The 24,651-nt window shown below is 43.9% G+C and overlaps 1 long non-coding RNA gene across 2 annotated transcripts; it reads right to left on the reverse strand.

The window, feature by feature from the left end:
* Positions 1-13,777: 13,777 nt before the first annotated feature.
* LOC119258735 (uncharacterized) lies at positions 13,778-22,579 on the reverse strand. Of its 2 annotated transcripts, none has more exons than XR_005128311.2 (3): positions 22,527-22,579; positions 14,660-14,773; positions 13,778-14,105 (listed from the first exon to the last, which is right to left on the reverse strand). It is a non-coding gene; the product is annotated as an uncharacterized LOC119258735 (long non-coding RNA). The 2 variants fall into 2 exon arrangements; XR_005128310.2 differs by having other exon boundaries at positions 13,778-14,144.
* Positions 22,580-24,651: the final 2,072 nt, after the last annotated feature.

A 24,651-nucleotide genomic window follows, 5' to 3' on the forward strand; every position in this document is an offset into this window, starting at 1 on the left:
ACAGATACATTGAACATCTACTATGTAGTTGGCGCCTGCTGTATCCTGAGAAACAAGACAGACACAGTCTCTTCCTCCCACAGTTTACAGCTCACCCTTCTACCAGGAACTGGGTTCCAATAGGAACTGACATTGGCTGTTTCTCTCTGGGGGACAGTATCAGCTGATCTCATAGTGAGAACAAGGACTTTAGTTCCTGGAGGTAGAACTCCAGTAAAGAAAAGAAAAGGTCAGGAGAGGGGAGGCAGGGTAGGGGCCTGCTAAAGACCTCTAAAACTTCCCTCAGCTGGCAGCCAACTCCTCCTGCAGGCCTCAGGGCTGGCCTCACAGGGACTCCCAAAGTGCTTCGCTGTCCATGCCTCCCTCTCTGCGAGCACTCATTATGGCTGATGTCTGTTGAAATGTGCATGACTCCACGACTGTTCTGGACCTTCTCTTCCTTGGTTCAATCCCAAATTCCAACCAAACATCTGGCCTCACAGATGAGACCTGCAGTGTTAAAAGTCAGAGGAGAAGCAAATAGGCTCAGCATTATGGAATTTTTCCCGACGGCATGAGTCTCCAGGGAGGACATGTCTCCTCTCAGGCTCTCAGCAAGGATGTAGACCACACGCTTCCAGGAGGACTGGACAGACAAGCCAACTGTCAGTAGGATAGAGAAGGTGATCTCCTGGAGCTTCCCATTTCTTCAAAGATTTCCTCCTGACCTATTGGCCCTTCAGAGTTTGTTAAACATGAGCAGCTGCTTCTGAGTAGGAGACATGGCTTAGTCCAGCCTTGGGTGGCTGTACTAAGACCTGTGTTTTCTCAGAGAGTGGGCTGGGTCTTCATGGGTGGTTTGGAGAAAACTCTGAAATGTTATCCCACGGAGCTCAGAGCTCCTCCTCATTGCCCTTGAAGCACCTCCTTTTTGAGACCCACAGAAGTCTTCACAGATCTTCCTCACAAGTTTTGTGGGTGAAGCTCTTCACAACTCAAGTCTTACTTCTCATCCAGGTTAGTGTGGTTTGCAGCTGCCTTTTGATCTTCCTACTCAAGTCCTATTCTCTCCAAGATAAAATTTCATTACCCCTCACTTTGGTCTCCTGAACAAGTCAACGTTTTAGGCCGCGGCCTGCTAACCTCTCTACCCGCAAGAGCATCGCGCTGTTATGCGATCCCTTCAGGTTACGGTTTCTAATTTAGCATACTTCCTCTGTGGGGACCATCCAAGAGAAACAGTTATCGCGTGAAATTATTTTTGGAGATTCTCCAAATCAACAAGTCCCTTCTCTACCCTCAAGGGGTTGGAGGGTTGCGGATTTGCCAAAGTTAATAATATTAATCTGTCCATCATATTAGAAATTCATTGTGTTGGAGAATAAAAGCAACTATTCTCTACAGGTCTGATCCTGTGTGATGCTGCTTTCTTTTCTGCTGTGAATCCTATTGGGGACTTTAGGGTATACCACTGAGTCCCAGCTCACCCCTTTCCTTGGATTTTAAATCACAGGGCACCATGCAATTATAAACAGCCATGAGGCTGCTGTGTTACTCAGTTCCACTTGCTTTATGCTTTTTCTGGTTGAGTTTTGAACCTTTCAAGGTAGCATTGTTATGGGGGAGGCAAACTCCACAGCCCCAGGGCTTTGTTACTAGGAGATTAGTCCCTGCAATAGGTGGTTGGGATTTTTACCCTTTGTTAATTCACGACCAAATAACTGACAGTTAAACTGTTAGCCCAAAAGAAAGGGGATGCCAATATTTTTTGATTGTTTATAGGTTCTTATGTATGACAAGCATTATCTTCTTTAATTCTTCTACCCACCGTAACAGGGTAGGGATAATTTTCATCCACATTGCATAAAGGAGGAAACTGAGACATGGGCAGGCAAAGCAGCTTGTTCAAGGTCATATAGCTAATTGGTGGAGAAGCCAGGATTTGAACTGAGATCTATCTTTCTAAATATAGTGAGTATTCAGTTCATTCAAGTTTGGATTTTACTAGCAATAGCATAGATATCGGTACTTCACACCAAACCACAAAGGAGGGATTTAAAAAATTCTTATTACTGAACGAAGACTGAAAAGAGATGTCAAATTCAGATCCCTCTGCTCACACGTGTAACAACATTCTATATGAGGTGTCTTGGTGCAAAATTGGCAGTACCTTTGTTACGCATTATTCTAGAGTTGACACTTAAAGAATAAAGAAGTTTGAAATTATAAAGCCTTCATAATTTTAGGTATCTTGGTTGTGAAGTAAGCATGTTTGCAATAGATGTTAACAAATTAAGATAGAGCTGTATGGGCTTTGTTTAGGGTCATGTGACCTGGCCACATGACTTCTCTCTGGGTCATGGAATTATCATTACTAAAATGACCAGTTGGAACCCATGGTCCTTCTTGGGTGTTGAAGCTCCAACTGCTTATAGACCTAAGTGTCTAGGTCTTAATGGAAGGTATTTGAAGTCTGCAATCAATTTACCAACTGATCTTTTACTGAATTTTCTAGTGACAACAAGAATTTGCAGAAAGTTTAGAAGGAAACCCTGACTCAACATATTTATAGGAATAGAATAACTGGTGAACAACATCAATCATTGTGTTGTGAGGACGCACTCATAATGTGAGTGTGAATGTCATGCATCAAAAAAGCTCCAATGGAGAAAATCCCGTGGCTCATCAAGGCCAGTAAAGTGACATTTAAGCTGTTCTTTGAAACACTTCAGCCTTTGAAAAGGACTCTTGTGAATGATCAGGAAAGTGGGAGGCTGGGACCTCAGAGGAAGAGGGTGGAGAGCTGATGAAAAGTGTCCATGTTTGTTGAGCATAAGGCTACTTTACTGTCTGACATTTCTGACCAGATAATAGGTGGGGAGTATGGAGTTCTGGATTCCATATTGACTTTAACACTAATTGGTTGGTGTGCCGAAACCTCTTTGGATGCTCCCACAAAACAAGAGTTTTGGATTAAATCTGTGTATATGTTTTCAAGATTTTCCTTTATTAGTTCATAATTTCTTTAGAATTCTCCCTTTAGACAGCCACAATAATTTTAGATTTTATGGTGATTTTAAGTAGAGATGTGTTGCTAATTTTTTCATTGAAACTGCATTGGGTGGCTTTTAGTAGGTTTGCCATACCGATGATTTAATGTGAAATTCAGACATTATAAAGGAAATGTATCCAAGAGTAAAGATATCTAAATCCCATGATTCTGAGGAAGGGGGGAAGCCTGGGGTCTCTCTTCTATCATTGCGACCACATGCCTTCAGGTCACAGCTGACATTGTGCTTCTTTGATATAATTATTACAAACTCACAACATTTTGACTTTATCACTATAAATATTTTACCTTCAGCAGTTTGTGTTGGTACATTTTTACAGAACAAATGGCATTTTTCCAACTATTTCTTCTTCAGTGATACTAAGTGTTAGAAATGAGTGTAGTCACTCATACCTAAATCCATGAACTTAAAGTGAAAAACTTTTTTAATGTAATCATCTCCCAGATTAGTGTCTGGGTCACTTGACGTTGTGTCAAATATTTTGACTTTTCCTAATTCTTTGTTTCTTGCCCCAGACAGACTGCCCATAATCTCTCAGTTGGTAAAATGGCCAACTTTGCAATTGTGTGAGGCATTTTGTCCCTACCTGTTAATGGACCTTGTAACTAAATTCTTAAGCTGAACTGATACTGCACTGGCCAAACTTGTGAAAGAATTGCGGTCCTTATTTTGAACTTAGGGATGAATGAACGTGTTCAAATCTTTTTCTTCTTAAGACAAGTGTTTGGTGGGGCCTCCCTGGTGGCACAGCGATTGAGCGCCACACTGAGAAGCTGTCTGCAGCCTCTGCAGCGCTGGTTCGATTCTCCACCAGCCAGGGAGAACCCCACATGGCGCGGCAGACCTCTCCTGCCTCGCCCACTGCTCCCCTCAGCAATGTCTTCACTCCATCTGCCTGTTCTGCTCCCCGCTCTGGCTCTCATGAATTCTCTCACCCTCCCGTGCTTCTGAACTGTACCCCAGTTCTTGTATAAAATAAATAAATAAATCTTTAAAAAAAAAAAAAAAGACAAGTGTTTGGAGCAATGTCTGCCACAATTTCTTGTTAACATTACTGTTCCATGTAATCTGTTTTCCTAACAAAGAAGGCATTTAGACTGAGAAAGAGAAGAATTTGGGATACAGAAAAGATGAATTTGAGATATTCCTCATGATATTGCAAAATCGATGATATATTTAGACTACTTTTCTTATTATGCACGAAGCTTCTAATTATCTAGTTTAAATCAAAGAATGGCCCTTTAGGGTAAGAAAACAAGTATCTAAAAATTGAATAAATCTATGTATATATCATATAAGAGTACTATAAGATTTTATACTTTTGGAAAGTCATCTGCATTATTAAATTAAGTTGTATAAAACACTGAAAAATTAAGCATATGGTAGCAAAATAGGGGTATACAAATATTAATTTTATTTAATTTAGCAACGATTTCAAAATACAAACATTACACTTATATGTAAGAAAAATCTTGACAAAAAATACATAAAAGATATAAATGTACATAGCGTCTCTTAATAAACCAGTTTAATTAAATTAGGTTTAGCATTATTTGGCTTTAGAAAGAAATAACATTTTCTAAAATAAAAAACCATAATTTTTTATTATGAAATTCCATCAGAAATATATATTCAAATATATAAAATATATGTAATTCTATTTCAGAATTCTTTCAAGAAAGTTGGTATTGAAGTAACATTGAATTACAGAAGTTTCAGATATACAGCGTTGTAAATCCACATCTGTATAAACTACATTATATTCACCACCCAAAGTCTAGTTTTCATTCTTCACCACACAATTGATCTTTTATCTGATTTATTTCCCCTTCTCTCTTCCCTTCTGGTAACCGCTATTTTGTTCTTACAGTGTTTGTTTTTGTTTTGTTTTGTTTATTCGTTAGTTTTATTTCTTTATTTTCCCCATGTGAGTGAAATCATATGGTGTTTGTCTTTATCTCATTTATTTCACTGAGAATAATCTGGGTCTATCTCTGCTGTTGCAAATGAAGGGTTTCACCATTTTATTAATAGCTGAATAGTATCTCAATGTATTTACAACACGTCTTTATCCACCCATCTGCTGATGGGCGCTTGGGTTGTTTCCAACTACTAGTTATTGTGAAAAATGCTGCAAGGAACATGGTGATGTGATAGATTTTTGTATGTTGCTTTTTGTAGGCAGCCACCCTGCTGTATTCATTTATTACATCAAATAGTTATTTTTTTTGCTAGACTCTTTTGGATTTTCTATGTCTATTATTATTTCATCTGTAAAGAGTGATAGTCCTTCCTTCCTTTCTAATTTGCATATATTTTAGCTCTGGTGTAATTCTTGCTTGAGGAAAAGCATTTAGTTTTTCATGATTCAGTATGGTGTTGAGTGTGACTTTGTTGTATATGGCCTTTATGATGTTGAAGTTTATTCCTTCTATACCCATTCTGTTGTGGTTTTTCTAAAATCATAAATGAATGTTGAATTTTGTCAAATGTTTTTTCTGCATTTATTGAGATGATCATGTGATTTTTGTTGTGGACATATCATGCTAATTGATTACTGTATGTTTAACCATCCTTGCAGCCATAGAATAAATTCCACTTGATTGTAGTATATGATTTTTTACATACATGCATTGTTTAATTAGGTTTACCAGTATTTTGTTGAAAGGTATTGCATCTCCTTTCATCAGATACTGGTTTGTTCTTTTCTTCCTTGTGATGTCCTTGTTTGGTTTTGGAATCAAGGTAATGTTGGCCTCATAAAATATTTATGAAAGTTTTCCTTTCTAATTTTCTGGAAGAGATTGAGGAGATACATATTTATTATTATTTTTTTAAGTTTGGTAGAATTCACTAGTGAGGCCACTTAGCCCTAGGCTTGTGTCTTTCAAGGGCTTCGACAACTATTTAAAGAATCAGAAAAATATATCAATGTAATATTCATCTATATTGTTCTATTTAAGAACTCTGACCTGAAAGAACACATCCCCTGGGGTTGTCCTTCCTCCTCACCCCTACCCCAATGGCCTCATTAGTCTTTAGGGATAACTGTAGAATTAAGGCTACAGGAGGGAGAGGGTGGGAGCTGAGAAACAATGAGGGCAGTGGCCCAATGGACTATGGTGGAGGATCATGGGTGCTTTGGTGTGGTTTTGGTTATGATAACAGACATCTGAAGAGGTGTGAATCTGTGCTTCTAAACCACATACAGTGCTGTAAACCAATTAAAAATAAGAAATACTAGTTTTTAAAAATAATAAAATTTGAAGAGTTTGAACCAGGGTTGGGACCTTGAAAATGCACATTATTACCTGTTATTAACAGCAATTTTCCAGAGGCAAGTAGGTGCTGGGTGAATTTGAGACAGTCCCAGGAATTCCATGTAACTGTGTCTGTGATCTTTGAGATTTGAGGAATATGAGGGGAGCATGTGAGGAGGTATTCCCATTCTGGATCTTTTTGTGTTTCTTCTATTAAGCAGTGGATGGTTGACCATGAAGAGCATCACAATGTTTCTTAACAAAAACTTTTGGCCTCAACTTCTGTCATGCATCTTGACCATAGTCAATTAGTTGAACAAATGTTAAGTGTCAAGAAATGGATTTTTGGTGACAAGACTTAACTGCACCTTGGCGAGGCAAGTGAAAGTATGCTCTGACTCAATGAGACATTGGCATTTTGCATCTCTCCCTAACCCCCGCCCCCATGAGACAGACATGTGTTTAGAAGACTTGGGCTCATCTTGCATTTTCCAAAGTGCCTCATCAAGGTGACCCAAGAAAGCATTTGACTTCCACTTTTGTGTTTTGAACTTCTAAAACTACCTTGAACTTTGTAATCATGTTTTCTTGATAACTCTGGGCCAAGGGTGGATCTGACGTTTCCGCTCTACCTGGACTGACTGACTATAATAATCAAATTCAACACCTGTCAGATTTCCTCTTGCCTTTGTGTGGTTTCAACAGAGTTTCAGAAAGCTAATAAAGACCCAGCCATAAATACAACAAAATGACACACAAGGGTTTGGAAAATGCAACCTTTACAAAGCCCCAGATGCAGAGCAGTGGGAATTCAGAGTGAAATATTTAATTACTTCATCATTGAAAACTAATTACCGATTGGGGAATGTTTCCATTTGTGGAACATAGATTGATTAGCAGGATCACCAAAGTTCTAGTTTCCTTACTACTGATTACATCTTTCATGGAAGAAAAATGGGTTAGTTTTAACAAGCACGAGTCAAATTCGAGACAAGGGGTTACTGAAGAGTGATTGCACTGGATTTGTGTTATTCGATAGGCAAAGGGGTATTGAGTTCAGATTTTTTTCTTGATAGACTTTTGGAGATAAATTTTACATTTGGGATTTACTCTTCTGTAATAGGCAAGGTTGTATTTTTCATTCAGGAAGTTAATTTGTTTGTTCCACAAAATGTTTCAATCAATGTTGTACGAGCTCAGTGACCTGGAGCCCCAAGGCGGAGCTTTTTCCCTGAGGCTGGACATAGATATATTATTTAAAGACCAAGTCTGGAAAGTCAACTTGGTTGACTTTCTCTGTAGAAACTTTTTAACAAGCTGTGGCTCACGCTGAAACCCTCTGCTCAACAGGAGTCAAATCAGGATGGGCAGAACTTTCAGGCAGATCTTTCTGGGGAGTGGAGGGTCATTATTTGGCTTCCAAATTCCCAAGCCTGCTTTTCCTTCTCATGATATCTTTATATCACACTGGTGTCCAGTCTCCTTATTTTTTCCTGCCTTGGCCCTTGTCAATTTTGCTCTCCAGAAGGAACCTGTTGTTGGTCATTTGTCCTAGAGAAAGGTTTTAAGTCACCATGTCCCTTTGTTAATGTGGGACTGAGGGGTACCCAGAGACCCCAAACTACTAAGGCGTGCATGTTCTAAAGGGATCCGGTAATTCATGTGCACAAAGGCAAAGGAAGCAGACTCTCGGTGTGATAGGTCATTAATATAATTAGTGTGCATTTAGAGAGAAGAGAGGATATTCCTAATAATAGTTTCCCAGTAAAGCTCCCTAACGCTCCTTATAGTAAAATGAACAATGAAACAAGTTTATCAGCAGTGTGACCACTGGGACCCCAAAACTTGCCACGCATCCAAGGTACCCTCCGGTGAAGAGTCACAAGAAAGAAGTAAAAGGGACTAAACAAGTGTGGAACAGAATGAGAAATGCAACAATACAAGTCAAGATAACAGCTGCCATTGTCTCTAAGGACAGTCTCCCCATGTGTCTCGAAATTTCTTTCCTCTGTGTGTCTCCCTGGCAGTACCAGTGTGCAAGTAGAGGCCACAGGAGCAAGAAAAAGGTGGTCCCACCTGCCTTTGCATTATATATGTTATATGGCTCCACCCCTAGTCCCCAGCTGTTCTCCCAATCAGTTCATTGCTCACTGGGATTTATAATCCAAGGCAGCTGCCTGTAAGTGGGGGAGGGGAAAACGGTGCCATTTCACTGTGATGCTCCTCCCGCTTTGACGGAGATGCATTCTACATCACCCTGATGTCTCCTTCAAGTAGAAAATAATTTCAAGATGCAGTTAGTAGGTGGACTCTGGCCCCTGAGGTTACACTGCAGGAAGACACATGTTTCCCGTTGGTGTGGCGATTCTTGCTGTGGATGACATTAAAAGGTGTCTTGACACAGGAAGGGAAAAGGGCAGGAGCCTTGGGTTCCTGTCTGAGTCCGCCCCTTACTATGAGTTCCCAGGACAACTGATTGATTGTTCCAGTTCATTCCTCTTGGCCTACCTATGAGAATCATATGAAGTAGGGAATGTGAAAGGGCATTGAAAGGCTTAAAGTATAGTTCAGATTAAAGTGATGATTTCCATTGCATTGGCTACTAAGAACCATCATTTGGAGGCTCCACATGGTGACTTAGAACAAGGCTTATCTTGTCCTGCCCAATTTTATTCCATGCTGGAATTGGCCTTTCTGTTTTGAGTGGGACAACAGCTTATAAACACCAGCCTGTGAGCCAGCATGGCCTTCCTCCAGGTGAATGCTGGAGAATGGAGAAGAAATTCTGAAAATTTTGACTTTGGACTCACTTGCCTCTCACCACTCCTGCCTGGCAGATTGCTCAACTCTCACCTGGCCTGCTGATTTCCCAGGGTTGGCTAGGGCTGACCCTGGGCGAGGCCATGAGCAACTTAAGAGGAAGGAGCTGTGTATGATGTTTGCATAAGTAGAACCTCTTTTGTCTCGAGGAAGAAATTTAAATGCGAGGGTTTCACACAGGATTAGATTTTTTTAATATTTTTTTTATAATTTTTTTTTAAGATTTATTTATTTATTTATACAAGCACTAGGTACAGTCAGAAGTGCGGGAGGGTGAGAGAATTCACCAGAGCTAGAGCAGGGAACAGAACAGGCAGACTGACGAAACACACTGCTGAGGGGAGCAGTGGGCGTGGCAGAAGAGGTCTGTGTGCCATGTGGGACCCTCGCCGGCGACTGGGGATTGAACCAGCTCTGCAGAGGCTGCGGGCAGGTTTGCAGCCCAGCGCTCAACTGCTGCGCCACCAGGGGAGGCCCAGGATTATATTTTGACTTTTTAGGACTGACTTAAAATTTGATTGAAGTTTTTCTGAACTCCCACTATGAGTGAGACCACCAAAACAAGGGGGGTGCAACTGTATGGTGAATATAATCAAGATGAAATGCATACATTGTGCAAAAATAAAAAATGATGTAAGAAATATATATAAAAAAAAATTTGATTGAAGTTCATTTAAGGGTCCGCAGACAGGCAGCTGTGGAGGAGCAGACAGGGCAGAGATATCGAAATGCCCCCTGCAGAAGTCACTGTGTGCTGTGCCCTCTCCAAGAGCCTGGAGCTTTCCGTGCGCCACCCAGCCAACGTGAGCATCAGCACGTGTAAAAGTTGTGACCTTCATGAGCGCAAGACAGATGACAAGTCAGAAATTTTAGAAATTAAGTCTTGAAAAATGCAGTGACTAGGAAGACAGCCTTTCATTTTAGAATGATAAGAAATAAAATTTTGTAATAGTTAACATTATTCTAAGAAGAGATAAAAGGCTTTCATGGTTAAAGATAAACTTAAAAGCTAAAAAGAAATGTTGCCAAAACAAGAAAAAGGAAGTAGCCACATATTAAGAGATTTAAAAGAACAACATAAAAAAAGTAACTGAAGGGCCTCCCCGGTGGCGCAGCGGTTGAGCGCTGGGTTGCGAAGCTGCCAGCAGCCTCTGCAGCGCCGGTTCGATCCCCGGCTGCTCCCCGGCCACTGGAGGAGGGTCCCACATGGCGCGCAGACCTCTCCTGCCGCCCGCTGCTCCCCTCAGCAGTGTACCTCGGTCCTTCTGCCTGCTCTGCTCCCTGCTCTGGCTCTGGTGAATTCTCTCACCCTCCCGCGCTTCTGACTGTACCCAGTGCTTGTATAAACAAAACAAACAAACAAACAAATAAATAAAGAAATAAAACATGCCTCTAAAAAAAAAAAAAAAAGTAACTGAAGATCTGAAAGGCAAAAGTAGTCAGAGAACATGGAAAAATCGGCAAGTAAGAGTTTAGATAGAAGTTCAAATATCTGAAGAATACTTAACAGTATGCTAATGATTAAAAATAGTCACCTAGAAACAAGAGAAAAGGAGACAAAATATAACCTTTTAACAAATGTTAAATATTTCAAGAAGATGAAAAAGTGATAAGCTGACCTAAATTTCTAAAACTCGAATACAGAGACATTTTCCATTGCTGAAAGTCTGGCCCAGCCCTGGCTATTTATCTTCCAGATATTAGTAGCGCTGTGTGTGTATGTGTGTGTGGGGGGTGTGTCCTAAATAAGATTCCTTGACTCTTTGGGTGCATTGCTCCCTTCCTCCCTCCCCCATATTTGACATAGAAATTTCCAATTTTCGGGCCTCCCCTGGTGGCGCAGCGGTTGAGCGCTGGGCTGTGAAGCTGCCCGCAGCCTCTGCAGCACCGGTTCAATCCCCAGCCACCAGCGAGGGTCCCACATGGCGCGCAGACCTCTCCTGCCGCCCGCTGCTCCCCTCAGCAGTGTGTTTCAGTAAATCTGCCTGCTCTGCTCTCCCCTCTGGCTCTGGTGAATTCTCTCACCCTTCCGCACTTCTGACTGTACCCAATGCTTGTATAAACAAACAAACAAATAAATAAATAAATCTTAAAAAAAAAAAAAAAAAAAAAAAAAAAAAAAAAAGAAATTTCCAATTTTCTTGGGCTTCTTAAAAACAGGGTCAGTGTGAGTTTCTTAGAGGACAGTGCCCTGAAGCTCTTCTAGCTAGAAATTCCAGACCCACCTGGAGGTGGGGGTAGAGAGACATGTTGGATTGACACCCTCCCAATTCCAGACAGGCTCAGACATCTTAATGATACTCTCAGTTTTGGGGGACTATATTTTGGCTGGCAGAAGCACCAGTCCATTTACTGAGAATTAGCTCCTTCTGTCCCTACAATATTACGAGATAGGTGCATTAATATTCCAGTTGTACAGGTAAGGCAGTGGAGCTGGTGCAGTCATTCATCTGAGGCCCCCCGCTTGCAAGCCTTAGAGCTGGCCCTGCGGTGCATTCCCCGGCGCCCCAGAGCCTACGTCCTTGACCTGCCTCCTGTCTGTGCTGCTGTCAGGGTCCGGCATCTGCCCATGTCCCCCGGAGAGTGAGGTCAGTGCTTGTGAAAGCAGCAGTTGTTGCTGCTGTTTCCCTTAGTCCTGGCTCTGTGTGGATGCAGCGCGTGTGCCTGCCAAACACCGTTACATGTGAGCAGGTGAGGACACCTTGACAAAGTCCCCGAATGCTCATTGCATTTGCTGGCCGGGGAGAGTGGGGAAGCCTGAAAATTCCAGGAAATCAGAGGCACATTTCCTGGGGTTCTCCCTGGCTCACATTGAGCTTGGCACCTCACAGAGCCAGGCCTTCAATAAACACAAAGGTGATTTGAAGAGGTGGTTTTGAATGAGAACAAAGGGACAAAGGCCATTTGGTACCGTGAAGACGGTGCTGAGCGCCTCTCCTTTTCTGCCTTATTAAAGGTGACTGGGAGCCAAGTCGACATGGGACCTTCTGGCTCCCGTGGGGTGAGTGGTGGCTGTGTTCTCCGGGGGCCACCGACCCTAGTGTGTGGTGTGGGGTCCTGAACACTGTCCAGAAGCCTTCCTCCATCCTGGATTCCCCACCACAGGCCTCGCTCTGTTACTTGAGGTCTTGTGTCTAAGAAATTGCTAATAATAAGTAAACATGCCATCGGGGAAGAAACACATTGACTTGCTAGAAACCTCTGACGCTTAACTATACTGGTTTGTTGGTGAGCCGCTAACAGAACTCTGATTGTTGGGCAATAAGGTGGGAGAGTGGGGGTGGAGGAAGAGGGGGCAGTTTGATGGTGGCAGAGGATGAGGTGTCATCACCTCGGCAGTGTGGGCTGGCGGGGGCAGTGCCATCTCCCTGGGGGCCTGTATTCTGCTTCCATCTGCATTCTCTGGGCAGCTGGGTCTGGGCTTGAGCTGGCCCAGTGCTCCCAAAATTGAGTGGGCGTTCTTCCTATATGGGGCAGGAAGGAGGAGACAGCTAGGCGTGGCCTTTACTCTGCCTTGGAGGGAGTGAACGTGAAGGAATCACTTGGTAATCTGGGCCCAAAAGGAGAGAACAGAGCAGAGCTTCCTGAGCCAGATTGTGGGCACAACCCAAGCTGGGCAAGGCGGGGATGTGGACAGGAGTGGGGCTCCACCCGCCCTGAGGGGGCAGGGGAGACATGTTACACAGTAAACAAGGAACAAGGTTTAAAAATATGAGTTTTCACACCACCAGTAGTGGGACAAATAGATAGTACATGCACCCCAATATGAGCCCATGATAACAGAGCTCAGCTCCACGGGATGCACCCTGAATCGCACAGAGGGGAAAAGATCAGAAAAGCACAAACTCAGTTGCTTTAAAAAATGCAAAGGTCAGGCACCATGTGATTCTGGTTGGGGTCCCGGAAAATTAAAAATAAACAAACCTCAAAACCCACATAACTGTTGCTATGAAGGTTGCACTGAGCTCATTGGCAAAAGGTGAGCATGACCTCTAGATGAACAGTAGTGCTGTGTCACGTTAATTTCTGATTTGAGGAATTACTCTGTGCTCTGGAAGATAACGTCTTTGCTGGAAGGGGATGTAGAGGGATTTAGATACGGCGGAGGGGGGCGTCCTGTCTGCAAGGTACTCTCAGAGGGTTCAGAAAAAATACGAATGCATGAGTATAATGAGATGGGGAGACAGAAAGGGGAACGTTAACATTTGGGGGGTCTAAGTGAAAAATTATATGTGTTCTCTGTACTTATTTTGCAACTTTTCTGCAAGTCTGAAATTGTTACAAAATAAGTGTTTTAAATTGCGTGTATTTGCATGTCGGCATGGATGAGAAGCAGCAGAGCAGAGTGGGTCAAGATCTGGAGCCAGATCTCCTAAGTCGAAATCCCTCTGTACCTCTGAGAGCTGTTTTACTGTCTACTTTGGAAATTTGAATCCTCTGGGGCTATACAGGTGCCTATCCTGGTTGGCTGCAAAAAAATCAAATAAAAAGCGTTAAAAACTGTGACATGCTTGGGACAGTGCTCACTTGACAATCAATGTCAATTCTTATCCCCAATATAGAGGCATATGCAATTACTAATTATTTAGTTGTAGGGTAGGTATTTGGACCTAACTGCCTATAGGAACAGAGCTCTTCTGAGTTTTAAAGTAATGTTTATTTAATTATTGTGACAACCCCACAGTATAATAGCAAGAAATAATGCCCCCATTATATAGATCCATAAACTGAGGCCATGAAAAGTCAAGAAAATTACCCAAGGTCCACCCAGCCCTGCATCTCCCTCCCCACACTGCTGATAATTGGCACCAATCCCTGGTGTCCTAACAACTGCCTGCTCAGGGCTTTGTGGAACCATGTGGGGGCCCTGGTCTGAATGTCACACGCTCTGTCCGCCGTGTCCCAGTGCATGACTGCTTGAGCGAGAGCCAGCACCTGGGTATTCTGGAAGCTGTCGGTGCCGTCTGGAAGGAAACTTAAAGAAAGCCCCGAAGAATTCAGTCATTATCTCTCTCTTGGAAACAAACAGAAAACAAAACAGTCACGGGAGTTTTCTGAGAACCAGTCCTCATCTGCACTTCAGAGAGCCTGGAACGGGACTGCTGCCTCGGTGGGTCTTGTGATCTTCAATGGAGCCTCAACCCAACAGATGTTATTACTATAAACCCATGTCTGGCAGCCTCGGGTGGAAAGGGAAGCCCCTCTCAATTTGTCAGGGATAATAATAACTTCCCTGCATTTGCTCACTGCTTTATAATTCACACGACTTTGTATTAGACATTTCTATCGATTCTCTCGACATGTGTTTGGGGTGGGTGGGATGGAGGCTGCAATTCTTAGTGAGTAGATGATAAAACCAGGGGCCCGAGAGACTGAACAACAGCCCAGAGCCAGCACCCCTGGGTCCTGATCCAGGGCTGCTTATTCACACTGTCTCTCTAATCCTGGTCTTCCTATTTTGGAGATTATTTTTTTTTTCTTTCTTTCTTTTGACATGACTACTTCTTAATTATCCACATGTTTACTTACCACCACGTAGTCACTCCAGCCTTCCGCATCCTGCCATCCTTCCAAGCATGCTGGGTTATCTCACCAGCTGCAAGTCTGGAAGTGCTCAGGGCTGTGGAATCCCTCAGACAGTTGCTTGAAAAGAAGGAAAATTGTGAGAATAAATGTGCTGTGAATCTGATCACAAAATGCACGATAAAGCCCGGTGAAATGGTGCTGAATGTTGACTCTGGTTCAAATTTTCTGGAGAAAAGTCTTCTCCATATGCATTTCTAATTTGGAGCTGAAAATATATTCATTCATTCAATTACGGCGAGCTCAGGTCCAGGCCAGGTGCTCAGGCCTCCCTCTCATGCGGACGAGGGGCTGCACGTTTTCAGCCCATCGGTTTTAGCATGGAAGTTAAAGACTTGAATTCTAGGCCTTTCTTCACCATGACCTTTGATGGCCTTGAGTTGCAGTGGGGCTAATATGATACTTGAGCTTCCTCCCTTTCTATGACATGAACATAAAATGCATGTGACAGTCTTGTGTGTTGTAGCGTCTTCCTCAGATGTAAGATGGTATTGTAGTAATGACAATGCTGAAGATAATGAAAATGGCGACTTCTGCCACGCTGCCTTAGTCCCTCACCAAGGAGAATAAGTTCAACAAACAGAATAGTAAATGCCCTGTGTGTGACTTGAAAAAGATGACATGACTTAATGTTTTCACAGCTAAAGTGGAGGACCTTACACTCCTACTCATCCTGTAAAACTCAGCTGTCACCTCCTCCCAGAACCATTAGACTTTCCAATCCTGTCACCCAGGCTGGATAAAATGGCTCCTTCCTGAAGCCATACACATGGGTTCATTTCTACTGCTGTATTGTGTTCTAATTATTCACCCTGTTGCCCTCTAGTCTGTCTTTTCATCTCTGCATCTTGAATGTCCAAGATAATCCTTTGTGTTATTTTTACCTTAGGAAATGTTTTCTGAATGAACGGCCAAACATTTACCAGCTCAAATAAGGCTTGGCTTGTAAACACAATGGGAATTCAGGTCAGGGAAATGTGGCTCCCTTTGCCGTAAAGTACTTACACCTTGCACACTGGACAGTGATGCGTGGTTTCCTTTAAACTCTTAGATGATTATTCCCAGGAAACCCCATGGGCCAAGAAAGGACCAGAATGTTCTTGGTCATTTTGAGCAGTTTCGTATTTTCTTTATGTCAAACTTGCCCTATTTTCATTATGAAAGAGATGACTGACTTCATGGAAGGCAGGAACAGTCAGAAGATGGCCCCTTCCCCAGAAAGTCTTCAGAAATCCTTCCTGGCCTTAGGGGTTCCCATCAGTGTAGGGAACATAAGGAATCAGTATGATATGGGCATAGTTGTACATTTTTTAAAGGATTAAGCGTGATATAGTACTGGAACTGAGCATGGGAGCTTGAGACCCTGGGTATTATGCTTTCCCGTGCTACAGGGGATGGAAAGAATATTGTTTCTCCTTAAAATGATTTATTTAAATGGGTAGGCTAGAATTCTACTTAAAACCCAGTGTCTGAATGCACCTGTTTAAGTCAGCTTCTTGTTCTCCCAGGTATTTAGGCATTGAATTTTCCCCATTAGGGAAGTGATTGACACCGTGGTCCTTACAATAACACATGATTATAACTCTGCAAATGGCAATTACATTCAATGGAAACCAGATGTTGCATGGAATTTGACTCTTGGTTTCTTGGTGAAGTAGATGAATTTGTAAAGTAGAAAACCACAATCATTACTCAGATGGACTGTACATGAATTAATGACATAATATCTAAATCATATATGGTTGAAAATAATGATTAACTTAAACTATCAAGATAAGCTAATGAAAAACAGACTCTTAAAAAATTAAAGATAGGTTTGCTTCAGTGTATTTTTTTATCAGTATGTGCATAACAAAACCAGATTTGTTTTCGTGTCTCTTCAGCCCCATGGAATAAAAAAAGGTTTAAAAAGAAGCCCTTTCCAGTGGTGAACATTAAGGAGAAAGGGAACAACAATGATCGTTTTTCTTGGCTGGTGAATTTTTAGTGTCTGAAATCAATCTTAAAAAAATATATTGTTGTTAAGGACAGTTAGCAATGTTTTATGCTGAATTACACAGAGACAGTATGTTTTAAAGAACACATTTGGCATGCAAAGTATCAGCTTTATATGCCTGTGCAAAGCAGAACCTCTTAAATACCACCTTTCCCTGTCCCCATCTCTCTAGAGGCCGTGTGCAAATGTGTGTACACACGGGCACATGTGTACCCCCCCCCCACCTCCTTGATGCCTCGGGCCAGGAAGGCAAATTAGCATTCCATTTAGACCTATACTGTCCCTTGAAAAGTCTCAGCCTTTGGTTAGCAACCTCCTAAGTGGTTAAGCTTGCAAACCTTGGCCCATCATTTCCACTGTCATGAATTCTCAATGACATCATCACTGTAAAATTAGGAACTCGCTTTCTTTTCCTGCAGATGTGAAAGTTTGACATTGCATTCCATGGTCCCGTGCCACATTTCATCAGCGTTTTTCCTTTGCTTTCTCCAAAGTCTGTAGCCGCATGTGGCGTGTCGATTGCCAGTGCTGTTTGGGATCTCATATCAAATGCTGCTACCTAATCCCAGGCGGCCTTCCCCGAGCCCACACCTGCAGCTCATTGAATCCTCCTGGAGTACAAAGGGCTGATTTACAGCACGGAGGATCCAGGCCCTGGTTGCAGCTGGGGCTCTAGCAGGAAAAGGAAGTTGTTCATCATCTTGTGTGCATTTCATTAACAATAGTGTACCCGATATGTAGCTTATAGAATAATTTCAAATCACTGACAGAGTGCATTATGGCATTTGGCACTGCTAGGAAAAATACTTCGGGATGGGCAAATTACACCTGAGCGTGAGGTTTCCATGCGACCCTCTGGACGGTGCGCGCTGATTTATACCAGGTGGGTTGACCTTGCGATATTTTCTGATTTTTTGGGCATTTTCCCATTCCTCATTTCTTTCCCTTTGTCTTTGAAGCAGCCCTGGGGTAGAGTTGGGATATCCTTGACTTTCTGTTCTTTTCATGTGGAAGCCACCAAAGGCTTAGCGTAACCTGTGCTAAGCATGGACTCCAGAAACCCACCACCTGACGAGGCTGCAGCCGGCGTGCGGGGAGCCTCACAGCAAAATGATAGCATGTCTCTTTCTCCTTGGAGTCTCAACAGCCATAGAAACCAGGGAGCAGCAGTGACACACGGGGACTCTAGTACTGGGGCTGTGGGGAATAAAGCCTTGAGAGTTGCTCCAGCTTTCCATCGTCATGTCCGGCTGGGCATCTGGTTCCCTGCTGACTTTTGCCCTGGGGCGGGGAGCAAAACACTACAAGGGATGATGATGATGATGATGATAATGACGATGGCAATGAAGAAGAAAGAGCCAGGAGGGGACAGACTAGAAGACCACTGTCTTCTGCCTAAGGTCGCCACGCTCCCCTACCCTGGCAACCTTGGGGCTTATTTCTCCTGGCCTCCAGGCTCACCTATTGATGTGAGCTCCAGGTGCTCTGCCCTTCCAGAGCTTTCCTGGTCATAGTCTGCAGATCCCAGTGCAAAGGCTTTTGACGGAAGTGGAAAGCCTCAGAGCCTCCAAATGAAAACGTTTCGGGAGCGAAGGCCCTCTAGGCATTGGGGGCAGCCCTCTGACTGTGACTCATGGACATTTTAACTCCGACCATTTTATAAGGAAGGACAAAATCAAGAAGAATCGCCATCCTCCAGGGAAAGGGCGCAGGGGAGGAGAAGCAAATTTCTTTTCACTTTGTAATGGTAAACAAAGCAGGCTGGGCGCAGCATCTGATGTGGCTGCACGGAGCCTGGGCTCCAGTTTCTCTTGATGTGTCAAATGCATCCCTTATGTGAATCCTGGTTTAAAAATACTTTTACTCAGTGGGTTTGGGAAATCAATAAGCTTTTATGATTCTTTCCTTGCTTCACATAATTTCTGATTTCAAAAGAGACTCTGGGCATTCCTTTAAGATGTTTATATATTACGCATTTTAAAAACTAACCATTCTTCTAAAGGCTCCCAAGCACTGTTGCCTGAATGTTTTTTTCCCCTTTCTTTTTTTAACGTAATGCTAATGACTACGGGACTTACATATAAATTGAAGCCGGATTTATAAAATGCAATATAAAAATCCATGGGAAGGAAGATAAATATAACAAGCTAGGGAACAATGTTGGACTCTTCCAGCTTTGGAAGGACTACAAAAGAAGAAATGAATGACCAGGGTGTGTGATGCTGCCCAGGTTAGGGCCTTTGGCTCCCGCGCCAGCTGCCTTAAGAAGGACTGTCCTATAGGCCTGATTCTCTGCAACACAAATCTAATTGCAGTTTGGAATGTATCCATTCACTTAGTCTGTAAAAATAATTTTCCCTGAATATTTACCCAAAGTGCATTATTGCTTATACAGTTGTGAAAAGCATTTAGCACTTTATAATCCCATATTTGCTCCTATGTGGGCCTGGGAGTGTACTCTCCTTACAAAATTCACAAATGCCTAGAAGGCTAACAATTTTTACAAAGTGTTCCTCATGGAAAACATCTGGAAGTTTTCCAGAATGGCATTCCAGATGTTATAGTTTTAGCAGCCACAAAAGTGCACTACGCCGTGTGCGCTCGGCGCATGTTTTTAGGTTCTACGTTGTGCGTTACTTACACATGTCCCGCTCTCTCTGCTCTACCTCTGGAACATTTTAGGTTTGAATTGTTTAATATTTCACTTCTGGACAACTCTGCTTTCAGGGCAATTACACATCTGTAAGGGGGGGGGAGTAGGATGTCGACTACTGTAGCCGAATGTGCACCTGGAGATGGGAATTTTAATTGGCGTTTTAAAATTGATTTTTTTCTCTGTTGGGTCAGAAAGAAGTACAAACAGTGAGAAAGTGAGCCCTGGTGCACCCCCTGTATCGAGAGAGGGTGCATGTCTTCCTTTCCCAGATTGTGCTTTGCAGAGAGGACAACCCCTGGTCCAACCGCTGCTCCCCAGCTGCTGGGTGCTGGGTGGAGAACGAGGGACAGGAGATGAGCTGACATGAGACCAGAAGCCTCCCTTTCAAATACTAGGGAGCAGTTTAGCAAAGTACAAGGTCCCAGTCATAACTCAAAGGTCCCTTCCTCCCTCTCGCCTGCTAGATATGGACAATTGCACATCTGTAAGGGGGGGAACCTGCCCTCTGGAGACACAACGGCCAGAGAATTTCAGACAAGAGACTGGCCTCTGATCTCAGAACCAGCTCCCCGTGACAGGACAGGGCCAGGGCAGAGGCGGAGACCAGGAGGGGAGAAGGGAAGGTCTGGTTGTGGGCTGGGAGGAAAATGAAGCAGAGTTCGGGTAACCCTGGGGTTTAGTGTTGTTATGCACTTTCATCCCATGGGGAGGCAGGTGAACAGGGACCTCTGCCCTTAACAAACCACCAGTCACGGCCCGTTCCCTAAACTAAGGTGTTTGCTGAGTGTCCCATGGACCGATCTTGCTTTGGATTACTTATTGTCAGTTGCATACCTGTAACGAAATGAGCCTGGTTCCTCTCTGCCTCCACAGCTTTGTTCCCAGAATGCCCAGGAGCTGGTTACTGGTGGTCTGGGCTAGGAGAGCGGCCCCAAGGCTGAGATTCCTCGAGTTCAGGACTCAGGATCAACTATGGTTTCCCCTGAGGGAGGTAATGAATCGCTACGTGGTTCAGCTTCCTCATCTGTAAAATGGGGGTAGTAATTCTGGCCTGTTAGAGTCACTGTTTATAAATCTTAGTGCTGTGTTTGATGTATACTATTAAAAAATTGAATTAAAAAACTCAATTCAAAAATGTTTCTGGGCTTCCCTGAGGGTGCAGGGGTTAAAGTCTCAGGGCTGTCAAGCTATCTCCAGCCACGGTGGCATGAGTTGGATCCCAGGACAGGGACGTGACCCACAAGGCACAGCAGACCTCTCCTGTCTCCCTGCTGCTCCCCTCAGCAGTGTATCTCAGTAGATCCGCCTGTTCTGCTCCCCATTCTGTCTCTGGTGAATCCTCTCACCCCCCCACCTCTGGCCTGTACCCCAGTTCTTGTATGCATAAATAAATAAAAATTAAAAAAATGTTTCTCTGCCAAGGGGACATGCAGGGTCATCATCCAAAGTTAAATAAATGTCATTGTCCAGTATAAGGGCAGATGTGGCCAATGACTGACCCTGATGCATTTCACAGGGTCAGTCCCTCCTCCTTCCTGGAGTCACCTTTGCTCTCTGGGGTCACCTTCTACTTCTCTGATCCTCATCACTCCCCACTCTGGACCATGCCCCTATGTCTCTGCTGATAGCCATGCCCTCTCGCATGCTGCCGATGTTTGCCTTCATTCCAGAGCCAATCTCCGTCTCTCCTCTGGCACCAGCTGTTTCCCGCTGCCTTGCCCGGTCTCCACTCCATTTCTAGGCTTCATTGCTCCTTGCACGCCACGTATTTTAGCTTAACAAACATGATAAACATTGAATCTTTGGAATCTCTGTCTTCTCTGTCACACACACACACACACACACACACACTCACACACACTCAATCTAATTAGTCAACAGATGACTATTTTACATGTCGTACATATTTTCCAAAGCCAAAGCAGTTCTCACCGCCTGTCTTCTGTTCTATTTACATGAAAACTAACCACTTCTGAGCTCTAAGTTCTACCTCTCCAATCTGCTCACACTCCTCAGTAAGATCAGTGTTTCTTTCTAAAGCCCACATCGTACCATGTTACCTCCTAACTCAAAAGCCCTCACCAAACCCACACTGCTTCCACGTTAAGCCCAAATTGTCTAGGTTGGCATTTAGGGCCCAGGGCATTTGGTCTTGATCTCCACAACCTCACGTCCCACCATTCCTCTTTGTGGTCGCAGCCACACTGCATGCCTCTTACTCATGCTTCTTACTCGTGCCTGACTTAACCTCCTTTGCCTAGGCAGAATGAAAGCTATCCCATCTTGTGCTCTTGTATATTATAGCGTTTGACACCTGTTGATATTGGTTTCCACCTGCAACCTTGACATGCATCATTGTGCCTGGGATACCCTCGGACAAGGGGTGTCTAGTGAACAGATGAACAAACACTCACAGCAACATGGCCACCAAGGCAAGGATGGCATCAACTGGGTCACTCCAGGGGTTCACAGGAGACCCTCATAGGAGAACAAGTGGGTACTCTCCCATTCTTCAGTGTTGGGCTTGGGGGACAGACTGGGGTGCTGCTTCAAAAGAAGTTGGGAGGGGAGTGTATAAGAAGGTCCTCCCATCCTCTTGGATGAGCTCCAGAGTGAACTTCCCATGCATAGAATCCCATCTTGCTGCTGACTCACAAGCTCATTTCATTACAGGTGTGCAATTGATGATAAAGGTACACTGGGCAGGGTGAATTACATGTAGGCATACTGATGATACCATGAACTAAGGTTTAAGAAATTATAACTACAGGTCTTTTGTGTTCATTTTATTTCATTGAGGCAATTTCAAGAATTTTAACGACAAAACTTTAGTTCTATTCCTGTACTTTATTTTCTGAATTAAAAGAGCTGGAATGCTAATATGACAAATCTGTGAAGTAAAGATAAAGGGGAATACACAACCAGTATCAGAGGCCTCAGGTAGTAGTGATGGGGGCAGGGTTATGTTGAAACTTCAGAGGGGTTTCTTTGCTTTGAAATTGGTTCACCAATCATGCCAGGAAACCCCCTTTTCTGAACACTGGAATATGTGCATGGAGTTGAGAAGCATCACTACCCAGAATTAACCCTTGGAGAATCCAAATCCTGTGACATGTCAACACTCAAGGGCACTTGACCAAAAGGGAAAATCTGGAACTCACCAGGGTTGATATTCTGCCACATCTAGAAGGTAGCCCAGACCTGATGACATCAGACAATAGTCCACTATGACCTGAGAACCACACATACATTGGATGGCACTTTGAGATACTCAAAGTCAAAGTACCCCAGTGAAAGTATTTACCTCCTAATTTAAGGATGAGTAGTCACTTCAAGTAAAGTGCTTTCAGAAAAGATGGGTCATCATCAGCAAAAGTGGAACCTAGAGATTTATGGGAAAATACTTTTGAGATACTGTAGTAATTACTTTATCTTATTCTATCACAATGGATGTGTGTGTATAGTTTATTTGAAACAGCCCCCCCCACCCCCGCATGCTGATATAATATTCAACTTCTTAAATTTGCGATACGAACTCCCAAAATCAAAACTTAGAATATTTTTATTTCTGTCTTTTCCAATAAGTTGATTTCCTGCATGACTTATTTCAGAACCACTATATCTCTATTATTTTACATTCTTCTTGAGCTGTTTGTCCCTTCCCACAGTGTCACCTTTCAGGTATACTCCTAGCCCTTTCTAAATGTAGGGTGTGAAACTAGGGCGATTTTTATGCTAGTCTCTCCGGACCACACCTTATGCACACTGCCGGAAGGCAACTCAGTTGGTTTCTATCTTGCTTCCACATGTGCCTGGACAAAGCACTTAGCAGGCCAAAGAGACTTTAGTTCAACACAACTTTCCTTCTATAAAACTCACCTGTGGTTAATGGCCCCCTTTTACTTTGTTCTATTTATCAGACAAAGCAGCGTCTGGAGTTACATGAAATCGAGTCATGAGAGTGCAGAGACCATCTTGTTTCTGGAAGGCATGGAAATCATCTGAGAAGGCTTCCTGGGAGGTGGTGAGGACTGAAGACTGAAGAACACACAGAATCCATTTAACAGGAGGAAAATGGCCTGCTCAGCCTCAGGGCAAGCGATATGAGCACCAGCTTGGGGGATGAACAGGGGTCAGCAGGAGGAGGAAGTCCTTGAGGATGCAGAGGAAATGGGCCCAGCTGGAGTGGAGGGTGGAGCGTGCTGGGTACCAGGCCATCACTGAGTTGGAGGAGAAACAATACCTTAGCCTCACTGCAAGTAAATCCATAAAGCATATTTTCTTTTTGAATTCGTGCCCCCTGCATTTATGGTGTAGGGTAAGGTAAAAGTATCAGGATTTTCTGCCCTCCCGCCATTAGGATGGAGGAGGGAACCCTGTGGTCCTGAAAGCAGGCCTGATGGCGGCACCTGGAGTGGGTGCACCTGGGCTGAGAGACGGAGTTCATACGGGCGGCGTCACGGGGACGCCAGCAGAAACCAAGAACAAACGGAAGCCGAGAGAGGAAGAAGAGAAGCAGAGCGAACACCAGAGAAAGCCCAGATAGAGTGAGGATTTGCTGGAGGCTGGGAGGCCAGCCCCTGCCTGCTGTGTACCCAGTAAAATCCCAATAAAAGCCTGCAAAAGCCACTGAGGACTCTGACTCCTCCTTGACCCGGCCTGCTGGATCAGAAAACCTGCTCAGTGGTCATGCCTGCCCCAACATATGGACACTCTGGAATGTATAAAATGACCCCGTGGGGAGTGTGTTTTCCTGCCTCGTGGACCCACAGTGCCTGACTTCTGCTAGAAAACAGCAATGCCCGGCGACCGGCGTGTGTTCTCCTACTGCCCACGGCCGCCTGTTCAGGCTTCGGAGAAGACCGCCTTGCTTCGGGCGCTGGCCTCAGCCCTCCCTCACCTCCACCTTGCACTCCCAGGCTCTCTGAGGCTGCGATTTCCCGACTCGCCTTCCTCTGCTTTTGTTCCTGGTGAGCCTTGATTAGAGGTAAGCCCCTGGAGCAGGCCCCTCGGGCAGCTGTCTTTCTTTTCACCCTGCCCTGGAGAGGCATCTGGTTCTCATTCTCTTACTGATGCATCCTTCTCCACTTTCACCTCGCTCTGCTTCCCTATGCGTTACCCCGCCTGTTGGAAAGGCCAGGCCCCTCACCGGTTTTGCCTCCTGTAATAAAAGTTATCATCCGAGGAGACTCGAGAGCTAGATGGGGTGAGAAGAGCTTGGGTATGAATCAAGCTTTAAGCAGAGCAAAACTTCCCTGGCCAGGGAGACCCGAGCCCATCCACCCC

Source organism: Talpa occidentalis, unplaced genomic scaffold (assembly GCF_014898055.3).
Source record: "Talpa occidentalis isolate TD23 unplaced genomic scaffold, MPIMG_talOcc4v2.1 talOcc4.5, whole genome shotgun sequence".
NCBI lineage: Eukaryota > Metazoa > Chordata > Mammalia > Eulipotyphla > Talpidae > Talpa > Talpa occidentalis.